Below are 16,947 nucleotides of genomic sequence, written 5' to 3'. Positions count from 1 at the left end.
ATTGTTACTGTCACTCACTACCTTATGAGTTGCTTGAGATTAGGGACCATGACTTACCTAGAGCACGGGGGACCCGAATCTTACTAAGTGTGGTCTTTCCTTTCAGGACTAATTCTTGAGGTTTCTCTTTAAAGTCAGTAGAATAGTAAGTATAATTTTGGAAAGAAAGGAAGATAAAACACCCATGATCTCACCAAATTAATCATCCTTCTGAGTTTTCTCTATTTCGATCTGTCCTTTTTATAGCAAATTATTGTTCAAAGACATTTACTTCCTTGCCTGCACTTCCATGAGAAAGCAGGCTTCTCTGTTCAGTTGATGTTGACCTTGGCTGTGTGCCTTGGTTTGGCTCTATAGAGTGGGCAGTGTACTTTCTCATCCTTTTACTTGGGCTTAGCTACATAATACACTTTGGCTAATGGGATGCCACAATGCGCAGCGAGGCTTGAAGTGCACTCGGGCAAGTTGGACTTGCCTTCGTGTACCACTGTCACTGCCCTGAGAAGAGCTCAGCTGGCAGCTCAGCTGGCGGCTGTGTATTCAGCCTGGGCCAGGAATGGGTATGCATAGATCTGACCTGTGTCTAGTCTTCATCAAGGACATAGCCCAGCTGGACTGCAGCATGACACAAAGCTGCCTGGGTAAGCTCAATCTAAATGGACATATGAGAAGTAAGTGCTTAGTATTTGTTATGCAGCACTAACAGACGGATATACTTATAAAATGTGAACATAGTTTGTACATAGGCACAGCCAGAAAGAATATAATACTGTTTTATATTTTACTTTAATTCACTATGTATTACATAATAGTTGGGTTTCTTTATGTTGCCATACAGTTTTCATAATTTTTATCTAGAGGCATAATATTTATCAAATCCATCTAGAAAATAATAATATAGTAAAAATGACTCATATATTGGAGACTTAGTGTGTGTCAGGTACAGTGTCTTGTATACATTGAATCCTTCCAACAGTCCTTGGAGGTGGACCTAACTCACCATTCCATGGTTTCAAAGCAGGAGGTGATGTGACACACATTTAAAAATATGGACTCTAGAGCTAGAATGCCTGGGTTTGAATCCTGGCTCTGCCACTTCTTAGCTGGGTGACCTTGGGAAAGTCATTTAACCTCTCATGCTTTTGTTTCCTTACCTAAATAATAATAATACCTACCTTATAGAGTTGCAGTTGCAAAGTTTTAATGAGTTAATATACTTAAACATTTAGACTGCTGCCTGGCCTATAGAATTTGCCTTATTATAGTTGAAGAAACTGCCAGAGAGGCTAACAGCTTGCTCAGAGTCATATGGTTAGTAAATTATAGTAAGTCAACTGCATTACTCAGCTAGGGTATTTTGTGACTTTCACATTATTGAGCAAGTATTTTGATTTTCAGTTTTTCCTGGGAATTATAAAATGAAAGTGCACAGAAAAATAAGTAGCCTTGGTAAATGCTGGTAGGGAACTGTGAAGCACTGCCTTGGGAAGCAGTCTCCCGGCTAATGGACTTTGGATATAAAGGTTCACTCTCAAGTCCAATCTTAGGCAGAGAGAGAAATTGAGTTGTAGAGGGTTTAATACTTGGCTCAAAGTTATACCGGTGGTTAAGTAGCAGGGAAATAAGTGCTTGGGTTTTCTGACTCCCTCCCTGGAGATTTTTCAAAGCATCAGGTGTTCCTCTAAAAGCAATCAGTAATTGTTCATTTAAAGAGAGAGGGAGTGATCCACTTGAAGATTAATTTTGCTTTGCAGCAGGGTGACCAGCTTAAAACTTCACTAGGGCTCTGTTTTTCACTGCTTTAACATAAAGCACTAAACAGTTCCCTTGCTTGTGGCTGAGCCGGAGAATAAAAGATGAGACAGAGAACTTATTCCTTCTTCCATCATGCATAAAGAACCTTTTCAGTCTCCTCGACTCCTGAAGGAGGTCTGGCCTCTCCTTATGGTTAGCATTCCCTATTGTCTTGAAAGCAGAAAGCCAGCAATGCTCATCTTCCAGGGTCAAAGAGGTGAAGCTGCCTGTGGGGTTCTTTATTTTGAGGGTCTGAATCCTTCACTTACTACCTTGGTGTCCTGTTGAACAGAAGGGGAGTGGAGTCAATCTTTCATCCTCCCAGTGTTGAAAATAGGGGTGATGGATAGATTTCAAGTGCAGGACTGTGTCTCTTGTGGGAGGAAAATGGAATTAACAATAGTTCTGATTAGCAAGCTGTGGGCTCCTGAATCCATTTCTGACTTGGTTCCCCTGGCTGGAGCCTGGGAGGAATGGCCCTTTACAGGGGTGTCAGGGCAGAGGACCTAGACACTAAGTGAGAGGCATCTACAACTGGACCTGCAAAGAGAGAGCAGAGGCATCCTCCCTCGCAGCCCAGTGGTTGCGGTGCTGGTAGCTGGCCCATGCCTGTGGGCCGCATCACCACCAATAGGCCTCTTGACAAGAAGGCTGTGGGGAGAGGCTGAGAGCAGGAGCAGCCGGTGGCAGGCTGACCCCTGCACTCTCCTGGTTGGTGGGGAAATCTGGCAGCCCTTCTAAAGTTTGTGACTTCAAGGTTTGTGTTTTGTGTAACAGTTTACCGGGAGATAGGTTCCCAGGGGGGATGATAATTAGCATTCCTTCTAATATGGTAGTGGGGACAGGGATCGGAAGGGTGGCTGGGGCTTGGGACTCTTTTAATTTGACTTGAAGACAACAGGGAGGTGGGAATGTATTTGTACTTGAGTGCTGTGAAGCTCTCCAAGCCAGTTGCAGTCATAAATTTTAGGAAGTGTTTAAGAGAATATTTGCAATGTCTGTCTTTCAAATGGGAAAAAATCAAGCGTGCATTTCTCTGATTGACCCCTAGTATTTCCACACTGCCCCCAGGAGAGCAATGGCCAGAGCAAAGGATATGAACTTTTAAGTGTGAATTGCTTGTGTATTTAGGCAAAAGCTACCAAACTTTGTTCATATTCTGCAGATATTTAAAAAATCATACAGAATATTTAATGACATGGAAAAATGTTCTCAGCATAGTGTCAAATGAAAAAGCAAGTTCAGTACCGGGATGTTTGGTGTGATCTCCTCTTGCAACACTAAGTGGATGGGTCTCTGACGAGAAAACAATCTGGAAAGATGTATTCCAACAGGCTCACGGTGCTTACTCTTCGTTTGATGCAATCATGGGTGCTTTTTATTTCTCCATTCTGCTTATCTGCACTGTTTGAATCTTTTCATGACAAACATGTGTTGCTTTTGCAATAAGAAAAGAATGCAACGTAGTTTTTTATTTTTTAAAAAATGAAAGCAAATCTAAACAACAACAAAACCCTGCTGCCTTTGTGCTCAGGATGGTGGAGAGAGTAGAGCCCTTTCATCTAAGGGAAGTGTAGATGTCAGGGCTCTGGGATAATGACTCAGAGCTGGTGGAAATGCAGCGGGCAGAACAAGTTTCCAACAGGAAAGTGCTTGTGGGTGACCTCTGGGGTCAGCTGCAGAGTTTATACAGATTCCACAAAGAAAGAGGATCCAGAAGGGCTCAGGGTGGGGTCGGCTGGGCGGGCATGTTCTAGTTTAAACAAGGCCGCTTTGATGTGCTTCCCAGCGGACTGGCAGAGGAATGCCTGGCCTGGCTCTCTCCTGGAGCCCTTAGGGAGGTGTAAACAGGCATCTCCCAAGGGAAGATCCATCAGCTTTGCATCAGCCACGGAGGAAAGATTTACAGGTAATTTCCCCCTCCCAGTATAGAAGTGTGACTAAGCATATGTTTGGAAGGGTATTTTCTCTATCCCACACTGGAAATAGAGATGCTCTGTTCTTCTCTCATTCCCAGTGATGTTTATAATGACTTTTATAGAGACATACTGATGTTTGGTGCTTACATCCTGCTTTCGCCACGTCCATCAGGAGAGCGAGGTGTGTGGAATATGCCATTCCCCATTCTGATGACTGGGGGCTGCTAAGGTGCAGGTTTTGGGGTGTGGGGCAGGGAGATCTGACTTGGAGAGCATGGCTCCTTCCTCCCAGCGCAGGCAGCCCAGGTAGGGCTGGGCTGTGTATTGAGGAAGGGAATACACCCCACTCCCCACATTTTTGGATCACTGAGCTAACTAAGGGAATGCCTGGGAGGGCATGGGGGTTCATTTTAAGGCCTCCTTCCTGGAAAGTGCTTTTTTAATAGACAGCAGTGGTATGGCGCTAAGAGCTTGAGCAGGAGTTGAACAGTCATTGGTTTGAATCCATGTCCTGCCACAGACTGGTTGTGTGATCTTAGAACGCTTAATGAATTTCTTTGAGATGCATCATTTAGCATTTGTAAAATAGAGATTACCTTTTTGCATCTGGAAGTTGAATATAAGTGTGGAAAATGAGTCTTGCTTGTCTTTCAGCTGAGGTGGGTGCCCTCTACTCCAGCATTCCGGAGTAAGGTGCTGGCCAGGCCCCTAAGCAGGATTTGCAGGGAGGCATGCAGACCTACCCAAGAGAGGATGCTGAGAAGTGTGTGTGCGCTTCCCTCAGGACCTCGCCTGCAAAAGCCTGAAGGTCAGAAGCTATGACCAGAAGCTAGACATAGCTGCTTCAAGGGAACAGAGGAGATCTGCCTCCTGTGGACTCTTCAGGCCCCATGGGAGAAGGAAGCAGCCTAACGGCCACTTGGGGAGCAGCAGTGGGAAGATAGTAGGGCAGCCTGCTGAGAGCCAGGGAGCTGGGGAGCTGGGGTGGAAGGCACTGTCCCTGGGAAGGTCAAGTGGGCAAGAGCTGCCAGTGATGAGCTCGCCCAGTGGGTGCCTGCAAACCTGCCCCCATGGGGAAGGCAGTCTTAAGCAGCTTCCTCTGTGTGCAAATGATGTGATCAGGTCAGCCTGTCTGGTGACATGTTTCGCAGTAGCTCCTTCCTCTCCTTCCTGCACTGACTCCGGAGGAGCAGAAGACAGCCCAGTAAGTGAAGAGGAGGCTAGAGGAGAGGCCAGGAAAACAGGGAAAAGCCAGCCACGGCCTCTTGTGCCTGGCACACGGTGGGCCCACAATGGGGGAGGGGATGGGTTTGAATTTTAGATGACCTTTGGAGCTTTCATTATTATTATATGAGAGTCAACACAAAATGGAACTCAGTTTCTTTTGTGACTAGAAGTGATGGGAGGACTTTTTATTTTGTGAAAAATGACCACAAATATCACAGAGTTCACCTAAGTATACAGGATGAACCAGCCCCATAGAGTGGTTTGAATGGACAGAATTGAGGGAAAGAATAAAGCTGTTTTCTCACAACCCATACTATTAGTTGGAGTTCTCTAGAGAAACAGAACCAGTGGGATCTTTCTATATCTCTCTCTATCTATCTATCATCTATCTATCTATCTATCTATCTATCTATCTATCTATCTATCTATCTATCTATCTATCTATCTATCTAATCTATCATCTGTCATCTATCTATCTGTCTGTCTGTATCTATCCATCTATCCATCCATCTATCTAGGGAGATTTTAAAATAAATCAGATCACATGATTACATAGTCTGGCAAGTTAAAAATATCCAGAGTGGGTCTGCATTCTGGGGACCCAGGGAACAGCTGATGTTGCAATTCAAGCCTGAAGGTCATCACCTGGCAGAATTTCCTCTTACTCTGGGGAGGTCAGTCTTTTGCTCTAGTCAAACCCTTTGACTGATGAGATGAAGCCCACCCACATTGCAGAATGAAATCTGCTTTACTCAAATTCCAACTTAAATGTTAATCTCATGTAAAACCCCCCTCACAGAAACATTCAGAATATTGTTTGACTAAGTATCTGGGCACCATGGCTCAGCCAAGTTGATGCATAAAATTAATCATCACACCCACTATGAGAACTGCATATCTATGTTATTTCCTCAGACTGCACTATGGAAGCAAAATTCAATAGGATCCATTTCTAGAGTGAAAAGTTTATGTAACATTATAAGATTTTAAAGCATATTGCCAAATTACCTTCTAAAGTTGTTTTTTGAAAACAATTTTAAATTTTACTGTACTGTATGAGAGTGCATGATTCTGTAATTCTCTGTACCTTTATGGCCCCTGGATATTATCTTTATGAGCCTTAGGTATTATCATTTAAAAAAAGTATTTGTTAATGTGAAGGGCAAAAATGGAATCTCATTATGTGAATTTGCATTTGCAATTTTGATTACTGTGAAATGTAACATTTATTAGCATGCTTATTGACCATTTGTATTTCTTCCTTGGCTCTTGACCTCCTCATGGTTTGCCAATTTTCCTATTAGCCTCTCTCAGACTAGTTAAATTTCAATGTGTGTTTTAACTTGCACCCACAGTCTTCAAAGGAAGAGGCACAATTCTAAACAGCACTGATTTACGACACAGAGAAAGGAGAACCTTGTGAGCCTTGTGGTTAGTTTCCCCATGGAGAAATCAGAACCTAAGCTTGTTCCTTTCCCACTAACCCCTTTGCAGGTTTGACACAACAACAGTAAGTATGAGAAATAAACAATCTAGGGACAGAAAACTCTCCAGCCAAAAGCAAAAGCCAGAACAGAAAAATACCACTGTTAACCCACAGATCTTCAAAAAGAAAATATCTTCAAAAAAGAAAAATTAGCTGCCTATGGGATGGGCTCATCTTATTGCAATGTGGCCCTGGGAGCAGAAAGGGGGCAGATGGTCATTCTGCAGAGAGGTCAGGACTGCAGAAACAATTACTCCAGCCTTTTAGGGCTAAATTATCTGTATCACCACAAGGCATCAGTGAATGATGCTAGCTCTGTCAACAGCATATTCAGGCACTGGCCCAACATTTTTTGGAGAAAGGACTTCAATTATTTTGTCATCCAATCAAGCTTAACTCCTTACAAAAAGGGATAAAAAAGGTGTTTGGCTACCGAGCTTTTCAGAAGACTCTCAGAGTTTAGAGAACAAAACTTCCGTCCTCTCACTATTTCTTGCCTTTATGGTATTCCTGAAGCTTCTGTAATGGGAGGTAGTGGGGATGATAGGTATCTCACTGTCTTCCCTTGGCATAGGAAATGCAAGGTAGTGGGGTGGGGGCAGGGGGAAACTACAATATGCTTCGTATTTTCTTTGTCTCCTCCCAAAGCCAGGGACAGCTTTTTGAGTTATTGAAGATCCAAAATCTCTCAATGCTCTTCAAACCCAGCATGCGTGGCAGCTTAGGTGGTCCGTAGAATTCTCTAAGAAGCTAAGGGTGCAAGGAAGGAAGAAACCAGAATGCTTGGAGCTGTGTACCTTGGCTATTTTGGAAGCTTTTTGGAGCTGGTTTCTAAGGGTTCTACTTCCAGAAGATAATTAGCAGCAAATGGAAGCACTGCAGGAAAGCCTGGGGACACTGGATGATGTCCATGGACAATTAACTAGGAAGAGTTTCCTGGAAAACTGGAACCAGCATCTTGTACCAGTTCCATTTTCCTGATTGGCTGCTGGTTGAGTGCTTGGAAGAGGTAAAATGGAAATGTGGCTTTCGTGGAGATAGGGAAAGGAGAGTAAATTTCATAGATTCCTGCGATCTTCTCTCAGCAATCACGTTTGCTCAGTTGCACCCAGTGTCACACTGTATTGGGTCAAACAGTTTGGTCAATGTCTTAGTGACCTTGGGCTGCTGTAACAAATATCATAGACTGGTTGGCCTGAACAACAAAAGTTAATGTTCTCATAGTTCGGGAGGCTGGACGTCCAAGATCTGGGTGTTGGCAGGGTCAGATTCTGGTGAGAGTCCTGGTTTTGCAGATGGCTTTCTTCTCATTGTGTTCTCACATGGCCAAGAGAGAGAGAGAGAGAGAGAGAGAGAGAGAGAGAGAGAGAGAGAGAGAGAGAGAGAGAGAAGGAGAGAGGAAGAAAGGGAGAGAGAAGGAGAAGGGCTGTGACAGAGGGAGGGAGAGAGCGAGAGGGAGAATAGAGGGAGGGAGGAGGACAGGGGGAGAGAGGGGAAACTTCCCCAAATCTCTTATAAGAGTGCAGATCCTTGTTGTGAGGATCCTGCCCTCAAGATCTCATCTGAACCTGACTGCCTCCCAAAAGCCCCACCTCTAAATGCCATTACATTTGGGTTAAGGCTTCAACATGAATTCAGTATGAATTTTGTGGGAACACAATGCAGTCCACAGCACTGGAGCTGACTAACACAGAGTTGAGGTCCTGGTGGGCTTGTCCACCCCTCTTCTTCCTGTCCCTTCCTTATGTCCCATTGTGTCTTTGCTCCTCTGTGTGTGGTGTTAGGTCCTAAGGCATTGATGCTGTCTGATACCCTGTCAGCCAAGACAGGGAACTGAGACTGTTATAAGACTTTTTAACCCACCTTATTAAATTGTCTCTTTTTTTAAAAAATTTATTTTTATTGAAGGATTGTTGATATACAATCTTTTATTGGTTTCAAGTATACAACACAGTGGTTCAAGTTATCCATATTATTAAATCCTCATCCCCTCTAGTGTGGTTACTATCTGTCAACATAGAAAGATGTTACGGAATCATTGGCTGTATTCTCTATGCTGTACTACTATTTCCATGACCAACTTATATTGCAATTGAGAATTTTTTTGCCCCTTTATCCCCCTCACCCTCCCCACCCACCCACCCCAACATGTCCCCTATGGTAACCACCAGTCACTTCTCTGTGTCTATGAGTCTACTGCTGTTTTGTTCATTCTGTTTTGCTTCATTTTTATATTCCACGAATAAGTGAAATCATATGGTATGTGTCTTTCTCTGTCTGGCTTATTTCACTGAGCATACCACCCTCTAGATCCATCCATGTTGTTACAAATGGCAGGATTTGTTTTCTTAAAAGGTGTTAGTTATTTCCCTAGCATTCCTCATGGCCTGCCATGGCTCAGGGTCATAAACCAAGCTGAGTACTCTGGTGAGCAACAAAGAGCAACCGTAAGTACTCCCACCCATTGGGGAACAACAGGGCCAGGAGTGGACAAACTTCTTTTGCAAATGACTAAGTGATGAGTATTCAAGTTTTTCTTGGCCACATGGTCTCTGTCATAACCACTCATCTCTGCCGTTATACCAGGAAAGCAGCCATAGACAATATGAAAGTGAATGGAGCATGGCTGTTTTCCAGTGAAACATTACAAAAACAGGCAGTGGGCCAATCTGGCCCAGAGAGCATAGTCTGCTGGCCCCTGAATTACACCCTCTCGCTGTTACTTTCTCTCTCTTTTCTCTCTCTATTCCAGCATTGACATGTCAAATATCTTTTGGGTTACCTTCATTTCCTTTGTCCTCAGAACCAGTTTCTTTATCTCTACCTTTAAAACTTGCCCCTATTCTCCAAAACTTTCAGCTGATGGTTAGTTTGGGAGGGCCCCTATGGGAGAAGTGGTCTCTTAAGTCTGAATCTGCTGTTGGGCTTGTGACCTGACCCATTGCCTGTGGGAGGTAAAGGCCAATCAGACAGAATGAGCTGATGACTGATTGTTTTTCTCTCTGCTGTGGACTATTTCAGGAATTTGAATGCCCTTTACAGGGCATTACATCCCTGGGGAGGATCTGGAGCCCATAGATCAATGGCCATCAGTTTAATCCTGGTTGCCAGGCACCTGTAGCTATGGTAATCCCCCAAGCATCTAGATTTAGATCTTGATTGTATGAATCTCTCTGGGTAGGAAGAAGATGTTAACAAGCTGAAGTTGGGCTTACTGAGCAAAGATCAACCATGGATGCTGAACAAGCCAATCCTAGGAACACAGACAGCCCTCCTTCACACATGAGGTCTCTGCTGAACAGGTGTGTGGAATGATGGGCATCCTGACAGGTATTACTTCTTCCAGAATGAATTTCCTGCCTGGAGCCTCCTCCATTGCAACGTCTCAGGTCCAGGCCACTGTGGTCCTCAGAGCCTGGTGACTCCCCCTGCCCCCTTTGCCTTTCCTGGTCACCATGTTTAATCTCCATGCAGCACAGAGTGTGAGCCTTCTAAAACAAATTGGTGTCACTGCTCGGCTGGAGATCCTGCAGTGGCTCCCCAGGGTGGAAGCCAGCGTCCTGACCAATGCCTTTGAGACTCAGATGATCTGCCCGCACCCGCTGACCCCCACCACTGTTCCGACTGTACCTTCTCCAGCTCTCCCTGCAGCCCGCCCCACTGCAGCTGCCCTCCTCCCTCCTCTGGGTCTGACTAAGTGCTCCGGTGCGGCCTCCCCTCTGCACAACCTCTGTTGCTCTCAGGTCTCTGCCCAAACGTACATCCTCTGGGAGGGCTTCCCTGATCCTTCACTGAAAAACTGTCCCACCACCAACAGCACCCTAGCGCTCCTTAATTCCCTGACCTGGCTTCATTTTTCTCCAGAGCACCTATACGGATATCCTCTCTCTACATTTACTCATCTATCTGTGTATTATCCCTCATCCCCACTGGGATGTACAGCTCTGTGAGGGTGGGGATGTAGTCTAATTGATTCATTTGTTTTATCCCCAGGGCTTAGAGCAATATTTGATATGTAACAGGTTCTCCAAGTGTGTATGTGTGTGTATGTGTGTGTGTGCGTATTTTAATGAGCGAATGGGTGAGTAAATGACTAGTGAATGTAACTTGTGGATTTTTCTCTATATTCCGAAAGTTCTTCCCTTAATAAATGGTCCCTATTCATGGATGTACCCACTTTCAGGCAGCTATAAATCAATTAGGGCCATTGAAAGCTATTAGGACCATTAGTTCTGGTGAAGGAGGCAGAATAAATGAAATCCTGTCCAAATGGGAGATAGTTTTGTTTTGAGACTGTAAATCCTTCCAAAATCAGGAGTGGATTGTTTTTATATTGTGCACATCCACATGGCATTATATTTAACCTTATTTCTTTGCTCAAAGAAATGAGTAAAACACTTATTAAAGATAACTGGGAGTGAGCTAGGTTAGCCTTTCCCAAAGCGTGTTCCCTGGACCATTAAATCCAGGGAGCTGCTCTGTGGAAGCAGGCACTCTGAACATGTCAGTTTGGGGAAGCCTCAGGTGATGATCGCTAGGAATTATGAAAGTTATCATTGATTGGTTCTTACTATGTATCAGCCTCTGTGCCATGCACATCACAAGCTTATCTCTTTAATCCTGTTCACCACACTGATTTGTAGCTTCCATTAGCACATTAAAGGCTCTGAGAAGTCCTGTACTAAAGAAACTTGTTTAATTTTCTTCAGCCCAGAATTTCCCAAACTTACTTGCTTATAGAACTACTTATTCTTCACCACCCAGGGATACTTATTAACACCTAATGGAACTATTGTTCTGCAAAACACAAATTGGAAAATGCTGCTCTAGATAAAGGAATTAAATAATAGAAAAACGGAATTATGGCAAAACAGATTACTGCAAGGAACTAAATAAGCACTGACCTTTAGGGTCTTTTAAATTAAGATAGCAATCTGCTGAACACGAGCTGATAAGATGTGATATCACCTTCTTAGGCCCAGTGGCATAATCTCTCTTTAATTGTTCAAGAAAATAAAACATTGTTTCTAAGGATCAATATGTACCTAAGGAAAACTTTTTCAAATGGCTATGGTTTTACTAATCCTACCATTACAAAGTCTTGGCTTGGGTAATCAGGAAGGCATTTTTAACACTTTTGGGTTGGATACAAATTCTGTCACTTTAGAATGGAAATGACATAATTTGAAATTAAGTAGACGGGTTCGTGTGGAAGTGTGTGTGCATATGTGTGTTTGGGCATGTATATGAGTGTTGGCAGAACTTTTCCTGGCCTCGGAATGTGGTCTTACCCATTGTGATACTGGTTGGGACCCAGCCTCCATGCCCAGTTCTACAGCTAGTGGATGCTCGTGCTGGGGACATGTGTGGGTAGAGAGTGGCATGAGGTGACCTCCCTCCTAGAGCTTTATCAGATAAATAAAAGCCTTTCTTTGTGAGCCAATGAGCATGAGCAGGGGCCTGGGAGTAGAGATTAAAAGGGAGAAGGGAAAAATTGTTCCCTCAGGGACAAAAAGAGCCCCAAGAAAGGTGTCTTTCCCTCTTGTCTCTTAGAAAGGGCAGTCTGAAGTCTGGCAAACTCGGCATTTCTGTGTAAGTCTGTTCTTCCCAAACTAAATTTTCCTTAGTGGATTTTTACACTCAGACTTAATGATTCTTGCAATGATAATCTGTCATAAGATTATATCATACAGTGATGATATTCTATTCGAGTTTCCTTGAGAAGGCACCAGCTTCCTTGCTCTGACTAGGACATGAAGCATTCAAAGGCAGTGAGCGAAAAAAGGGAAGGGAGGAATTGGAACAAATTATGAATCCAGCACCATTTAACTCTTCTGAAAAGCCAGTGGAGTGGGAAAATGATTCTGTGCTTCTGTTTCCTCAAAGAATCCTGTCTTTTAAAAAGGAAGAGAAGTGACTTACAGATCACTAGGGATAAGTCTGAGCAGAAATATCAGGTCAGAAACCACAGGGTCCTCAGGCATTGTGTGTGAAACAGCGCAGAGCATAGAAAGCCTTGTGCTTTGCAGGGACTCTTGAGATGTTGAGACAGAGCCTGTAGAAGGAGTAAATATCTAACTACTCAGAACATGTGCTTCTATTTCCGAGAGACCAGTGTGTTGCACAAAAGAGGTTGGGATGGGAGTGAGGGAAAGGGTATAAAATAAGAAAATAGGGTCTATAAAATATAGACCTACCGGTGCGCCAGGCACCATCCTAAATGTGTTGTGTATTTTAGCTTATTCAATCCTCACAACAGCCATATGGGGTACATGTTATTATTATCCTTGCTTTACAGACAAGGACACAGAAGCATAGATAACTGATGACCTGCCAAAGTTCACACAGCTCGTGGAGCCGGGACTGTAACCTGGGTCAAAGCATCTACCACCTGGCCCTGCTGCCCCTGAAATAATGCAAAGTTAAGGGCACAGCTTGGAAGCCATACCAGCTCTCTCACCCACTTGGCCCCCTTAGGCCTCCGTTTTCTCATTTATTAAAAGAGGACATAAATTGTTCCTATTGCACAGGGCCATTGTGCTTATTTAGTGAAATAAATACTAAATGCTTAGAAGTTTTGCCCCTGAAAAGCTCCCAATAGCAGTAAGTGACTTAAAGAAATGGGCGCCTGGGAAGAAATTTGGGCTGCTTTTATCTAACACTATCAAAGGGAGGAGGCTCTAATCTCCAGGGTGGCACTGTTCCTTAGGACATGTGACAGTAGAGATGTTCTGTCTCTGTATCCAGTGTGGCCACCGCATGTGGCGATTGCACACTTGAAATATGGCAAGTGCTACCGCAGGCCTGATTTTTTATTGCATTTAATTATAATGAATTTAAATTGAAATAGGCAAACAATGGTTTTGCCTGGCATGGAGGTAAGGGGTGGGAGACAAGGGGGATGGGTAGGGATAAGAGAGGGGTTACAAGTGTCCAGGAAGAAATGTAGGGTGTGATGTAGGTGCTTGGTCCCTTGAGGTGGCAGCAGTTCTGTGAGTGCATGCATGAGTCGAAGCTTATCAAGTTGTCCACTTCATGTGTAGTTGTAATTCATTCATACGTCAGTGAAGTTGTTAAACAACAAAACAGACTAGGCCAGGATAATCCATGTGCATGGCCTCTAGCAGTGGTTTTCAGACTGAGTTTTGAGGGAGCCCTGAAGGCTGAGGGGAGTGGGCAGGGGAAGGGAGGTTAGCTGGGCTCTGCTTCTAAGTCTGCTTCCATCTGAGTTGCTGTCCGTGACCTGGATCTCTGGTGGAGCAACTCAAGCTTTTATGTGCTGGTGAAGCCCATCAGGGTCCTCTGGAGCAGTGCGGGAGGTTGCAGCTGGGAGGAAGGCAGGGGATACCATGGGGAGGTCGAGGGACAGGGGCCCTACAACCTGCCTGGGCAGCAAACATCAGTGTCATGTCCTCTGCAGATGTACCCCTCTAGGGGATCACATGTGGCCCTAGGAATAGGCACTGCACTTCAGGTTCCCGCAGTCCTTGACAGTAGGTAAACGGACAGGGACAGGAAAGGAGGGGTAGTAGGAGTCTGTGTGGTGTGATGAAGAGGTTCTCATATTGTGGTGCATCCAGGGAGTTTGTAAAAATGCAGAATCTCAAGCTCCCTTGCCTAGGAATCTGATTCTGGGGTGAGTCCAGGGATCACGCCAGGAAGGAGCTGGTACTGTGGACCAAGCGCCGGCTGTGAACTCCAAGTGCCCTGGCTCCAAGTATCTGCTCCCCTGGTGGTGTGGCCATAGGCAAATTACTCAGTCTTTCATACACAGCAACTCCCTGTAGGATAGGCAGTGTTATGGGCTAAATTGTGTGGCCCTGTAATTCATATATCCTAACTCTGAGAGCCTCAGCCTGAACCATATTTGGAGAAAAGATCTTTAAAGAAGTGATTAAGTTAAGGTGAGGTCATTGGGGTGGGCTAATCCAGTGTGACAGGTGTCCTTATAAGGAGGAATAAATTAGGACAGAATGCACAAAGAGGAAAGGCCATGCATGGGTGTGGCAAGAAGGCGGCTGTCCCCAAGCCTCAGAGAGAGGCCTCCCAAGGCAGCAGCCCTGCCGACACCTTGATCTTGGACTTCTGGCCTTATGAGAAATTCATCATGAGAGAACCTGTGAGAAAATAAATTCCTGTGGCTCATGCCATCCAGCTGTGGTTTTGTTACGGCGGTTTTGTTACAGACTGGTATAGGAGGGAGGCACTGCGTGGTGCCTGGCACAGTCAAGTCTGCAAATGGGAGATACTGCCATCATCAAAACATTTTGTCTTGGTCTGACAAAAATGTTTAGGAGTCCCCTAATGCTGGGCATGCATGTGTTGGTGGCTGGGCTGTCCTGCAGGAAATGTGCCCATTGCGCCCTGCAGGCTGGGTGACAGCAGCAGGCTCATGCAGAATGGATGGCACTGGCATGCTGCCTGGCTCCCTGCTTGTCCTGGCAGAGTACTGGACTGTGTGGACCCCTACCAGAGGGTCTGATGTTGTGGAAGGCCAGTGTCTAGGGGAGTGGCTTCTAGATGGAATAGCTCTGTAATGGAAAAATGCTAATGAGGAGCCTGGCTATTGAGCTTCTACAAGGCATGCGGAGCTTTGTGGGGAATTTAAGCAAGAAATCAGAAGCAGCAGCAGCCAGGAGGAAATGGGATGCCTTTGCCTGCCTTAGAATGATACAGCAGGTGTTTTATGAGGATTCAAGAAGCTTTCTTCCCTCCTTCACGCCCAGCCAGGAGTCCTCTCTGCTGGGTTCCCACAGCGCCTACTCTGCTGTGCCTCTGCCTGTTTTCATTTTGCAGCTTGCCGCCTCTCCTACTCAGCCTGTGGACTCTAAGAGCAGGGATTTTCCCGGGTCCGTCTCTGTCTCCTTGGTGGACACTGAACACATGCTTGTTCAGTTGAATCTCTGCATAAAGCACCCATATTCTTGGTGCAGCCAGCACTTCCTGCAAGGTAGTCAATCGGAGCCAGGCATTGCTCTGTATACTTTTATTTGTTTGTTTCTAGTTATTTTTTTTTATACAATTAAAAAAAATTTTATATTATTAATATAAAATCGCATAGGCAACATTGTGGTTACTACATTCCCCGCATTATCAAGTCCCCACCACATACACAAAGCAGGAACAAAGAAGTTACACTCGGCAAAAAAGCAGGTTGGTTATTTCAAGGTCACTTTCCTTTAGGAGATAGTGGCTGGGGTCTGTCAAGCAGATTACCTAACCAGTGCTGATCAGGTGATTCTTGACTGACCAGTTTTTTTTTTAGTCATTCATTCATTCGTTTGTTTGTTCATTCATTCATTCATTTATTTATTATTTTGATATAATTAATGTACAATTACTTGAACAACATTATGGTTACTAGACTCTCCCTATTACCAAGTCCCCCCCACATACCCATTACAGTCACTGTCCATTAGCATAGTAAGATGCTATAGAATCATTACTTGTCTTCTCTGTATATACTGCCTTTCCCGTGTCTCTCCCCCACCACTACATTATGTGTGCTAATCGTAATGCCCTCTTTTCCCCCCTTATCCCTCACTTCCCATCCAACCTCCCCAGTCCCTTTCCCTTTGGTAACTGTTAGTCCATTCTTGGGTTCTGTGATTCTGCTGCTGTTTTGTTCCTTCAGTTTTTTCTTTGTTCTTACTTGTACTCTACAGATGAGTGAAATCATTTGGTACTTGTCTTTTCCCACCTGGCTTATTTCACTGAGCATAATACCCTCTAGCTTCATCCATGTTGTTGCAAATGGTAGGATTTGTTTTCTTCTTATGGTTGAATAATATTCCATTGTGCATATGTACCACATCTTCTTTATCCATTCATCTACTGATGGACACTTAGGTTGCTTCTCTATCTTGACTATTGTAAAAAGTGCTGTGATAAACATAGGAGTGCATATGTCTTTTTGAAACTGGGATCCTACATTCTTAGGGTAAATTCCTGGGAGTGGAATTCCTGGGTCAAGTGGTACTTCTATTTTGAGTTTTTTGAAGAACCTCCATACTGCTTTCCACAATGGTTGAACTAGTTAACATTCCCACCAGCAGTGTAGGAGGGTTCCCCTTTCTCCGCATCCTCGCCAACATTTGTTGTTCCTATTCTTTTCTATGTTGGCCATCCTAACTGATGTTAAGTGATATCTCATTGTGGTTTTAATTTACATTTCCATTATAATTAGTGATGTGGAGCTTCTTTTCATGTGTCTGTTGGCCATCTGAATTTCTTCTTTGGAGAACTGTCTGTTCATATCCTCTGCCCATTTTTTAATAGGGTTATTTGCTTTTTGTGTGTTAAGGCATCTGAGTTCTTTATATATTTTGGATGTTAACCCCTTGTCAGATATGTCATTTACAAATATATTCTCCCATACCATAGGATGCCTTATTGTCTAGTTAATTTTTTAAATGAAAGTCTAGCTGACATATATTACTATACTGGTTTCAAGTGTACACCATAGTGATTTGACAATTCTATACTATATGAAATTCTCACTATGTTAAATTACCAGCTGTC

The 16,947-nt window shown here is 44.1% G+C and overlaps 1 long non-coding RNA gene across 1 annotated transcript in view; it reads left to right on the top strand.

Annotated features, from left to right (window-relative positions):
• Nucleotides 1-13,051, top strand: part of LOC140846607 (uncharacterized) — a 41,273-nt gene extending 28,222 nt beyond the window's left edge. Inside the window, exons 2-3 of the long non-coding RNA XR_012125899.1 lie at nt 9,608-9,728; nt 12,725-13,051. This is a non-coding gene — a long non-coding RNA (uncharacterized lncRNA). The remainder of the gene's footprint in view (nt 1-9,607; nt 9,729-12,724) is intronic.
• The last annotated feature ends 3,896 nt before the right edge of the window (nt 13,052-16,947 follow it).

Source organism: Manis javanica, chromosome 15 (genome assembly GCF_040802235.1).
Source record: "Manis javanica isolate MJ-LG chromosome 15, MJ_LKY, whole genome shotgun sequence".
Classification (NCBI taxonomy): domain Eukaryota; kingdom Metazoa; phylum Chordata; class Mammalia; order Pholidota; family Manidae; genus Manis; species Manis javanica.
This window is presented reverse-complemented; position numbering and strand designations above follow the sequence as displayed.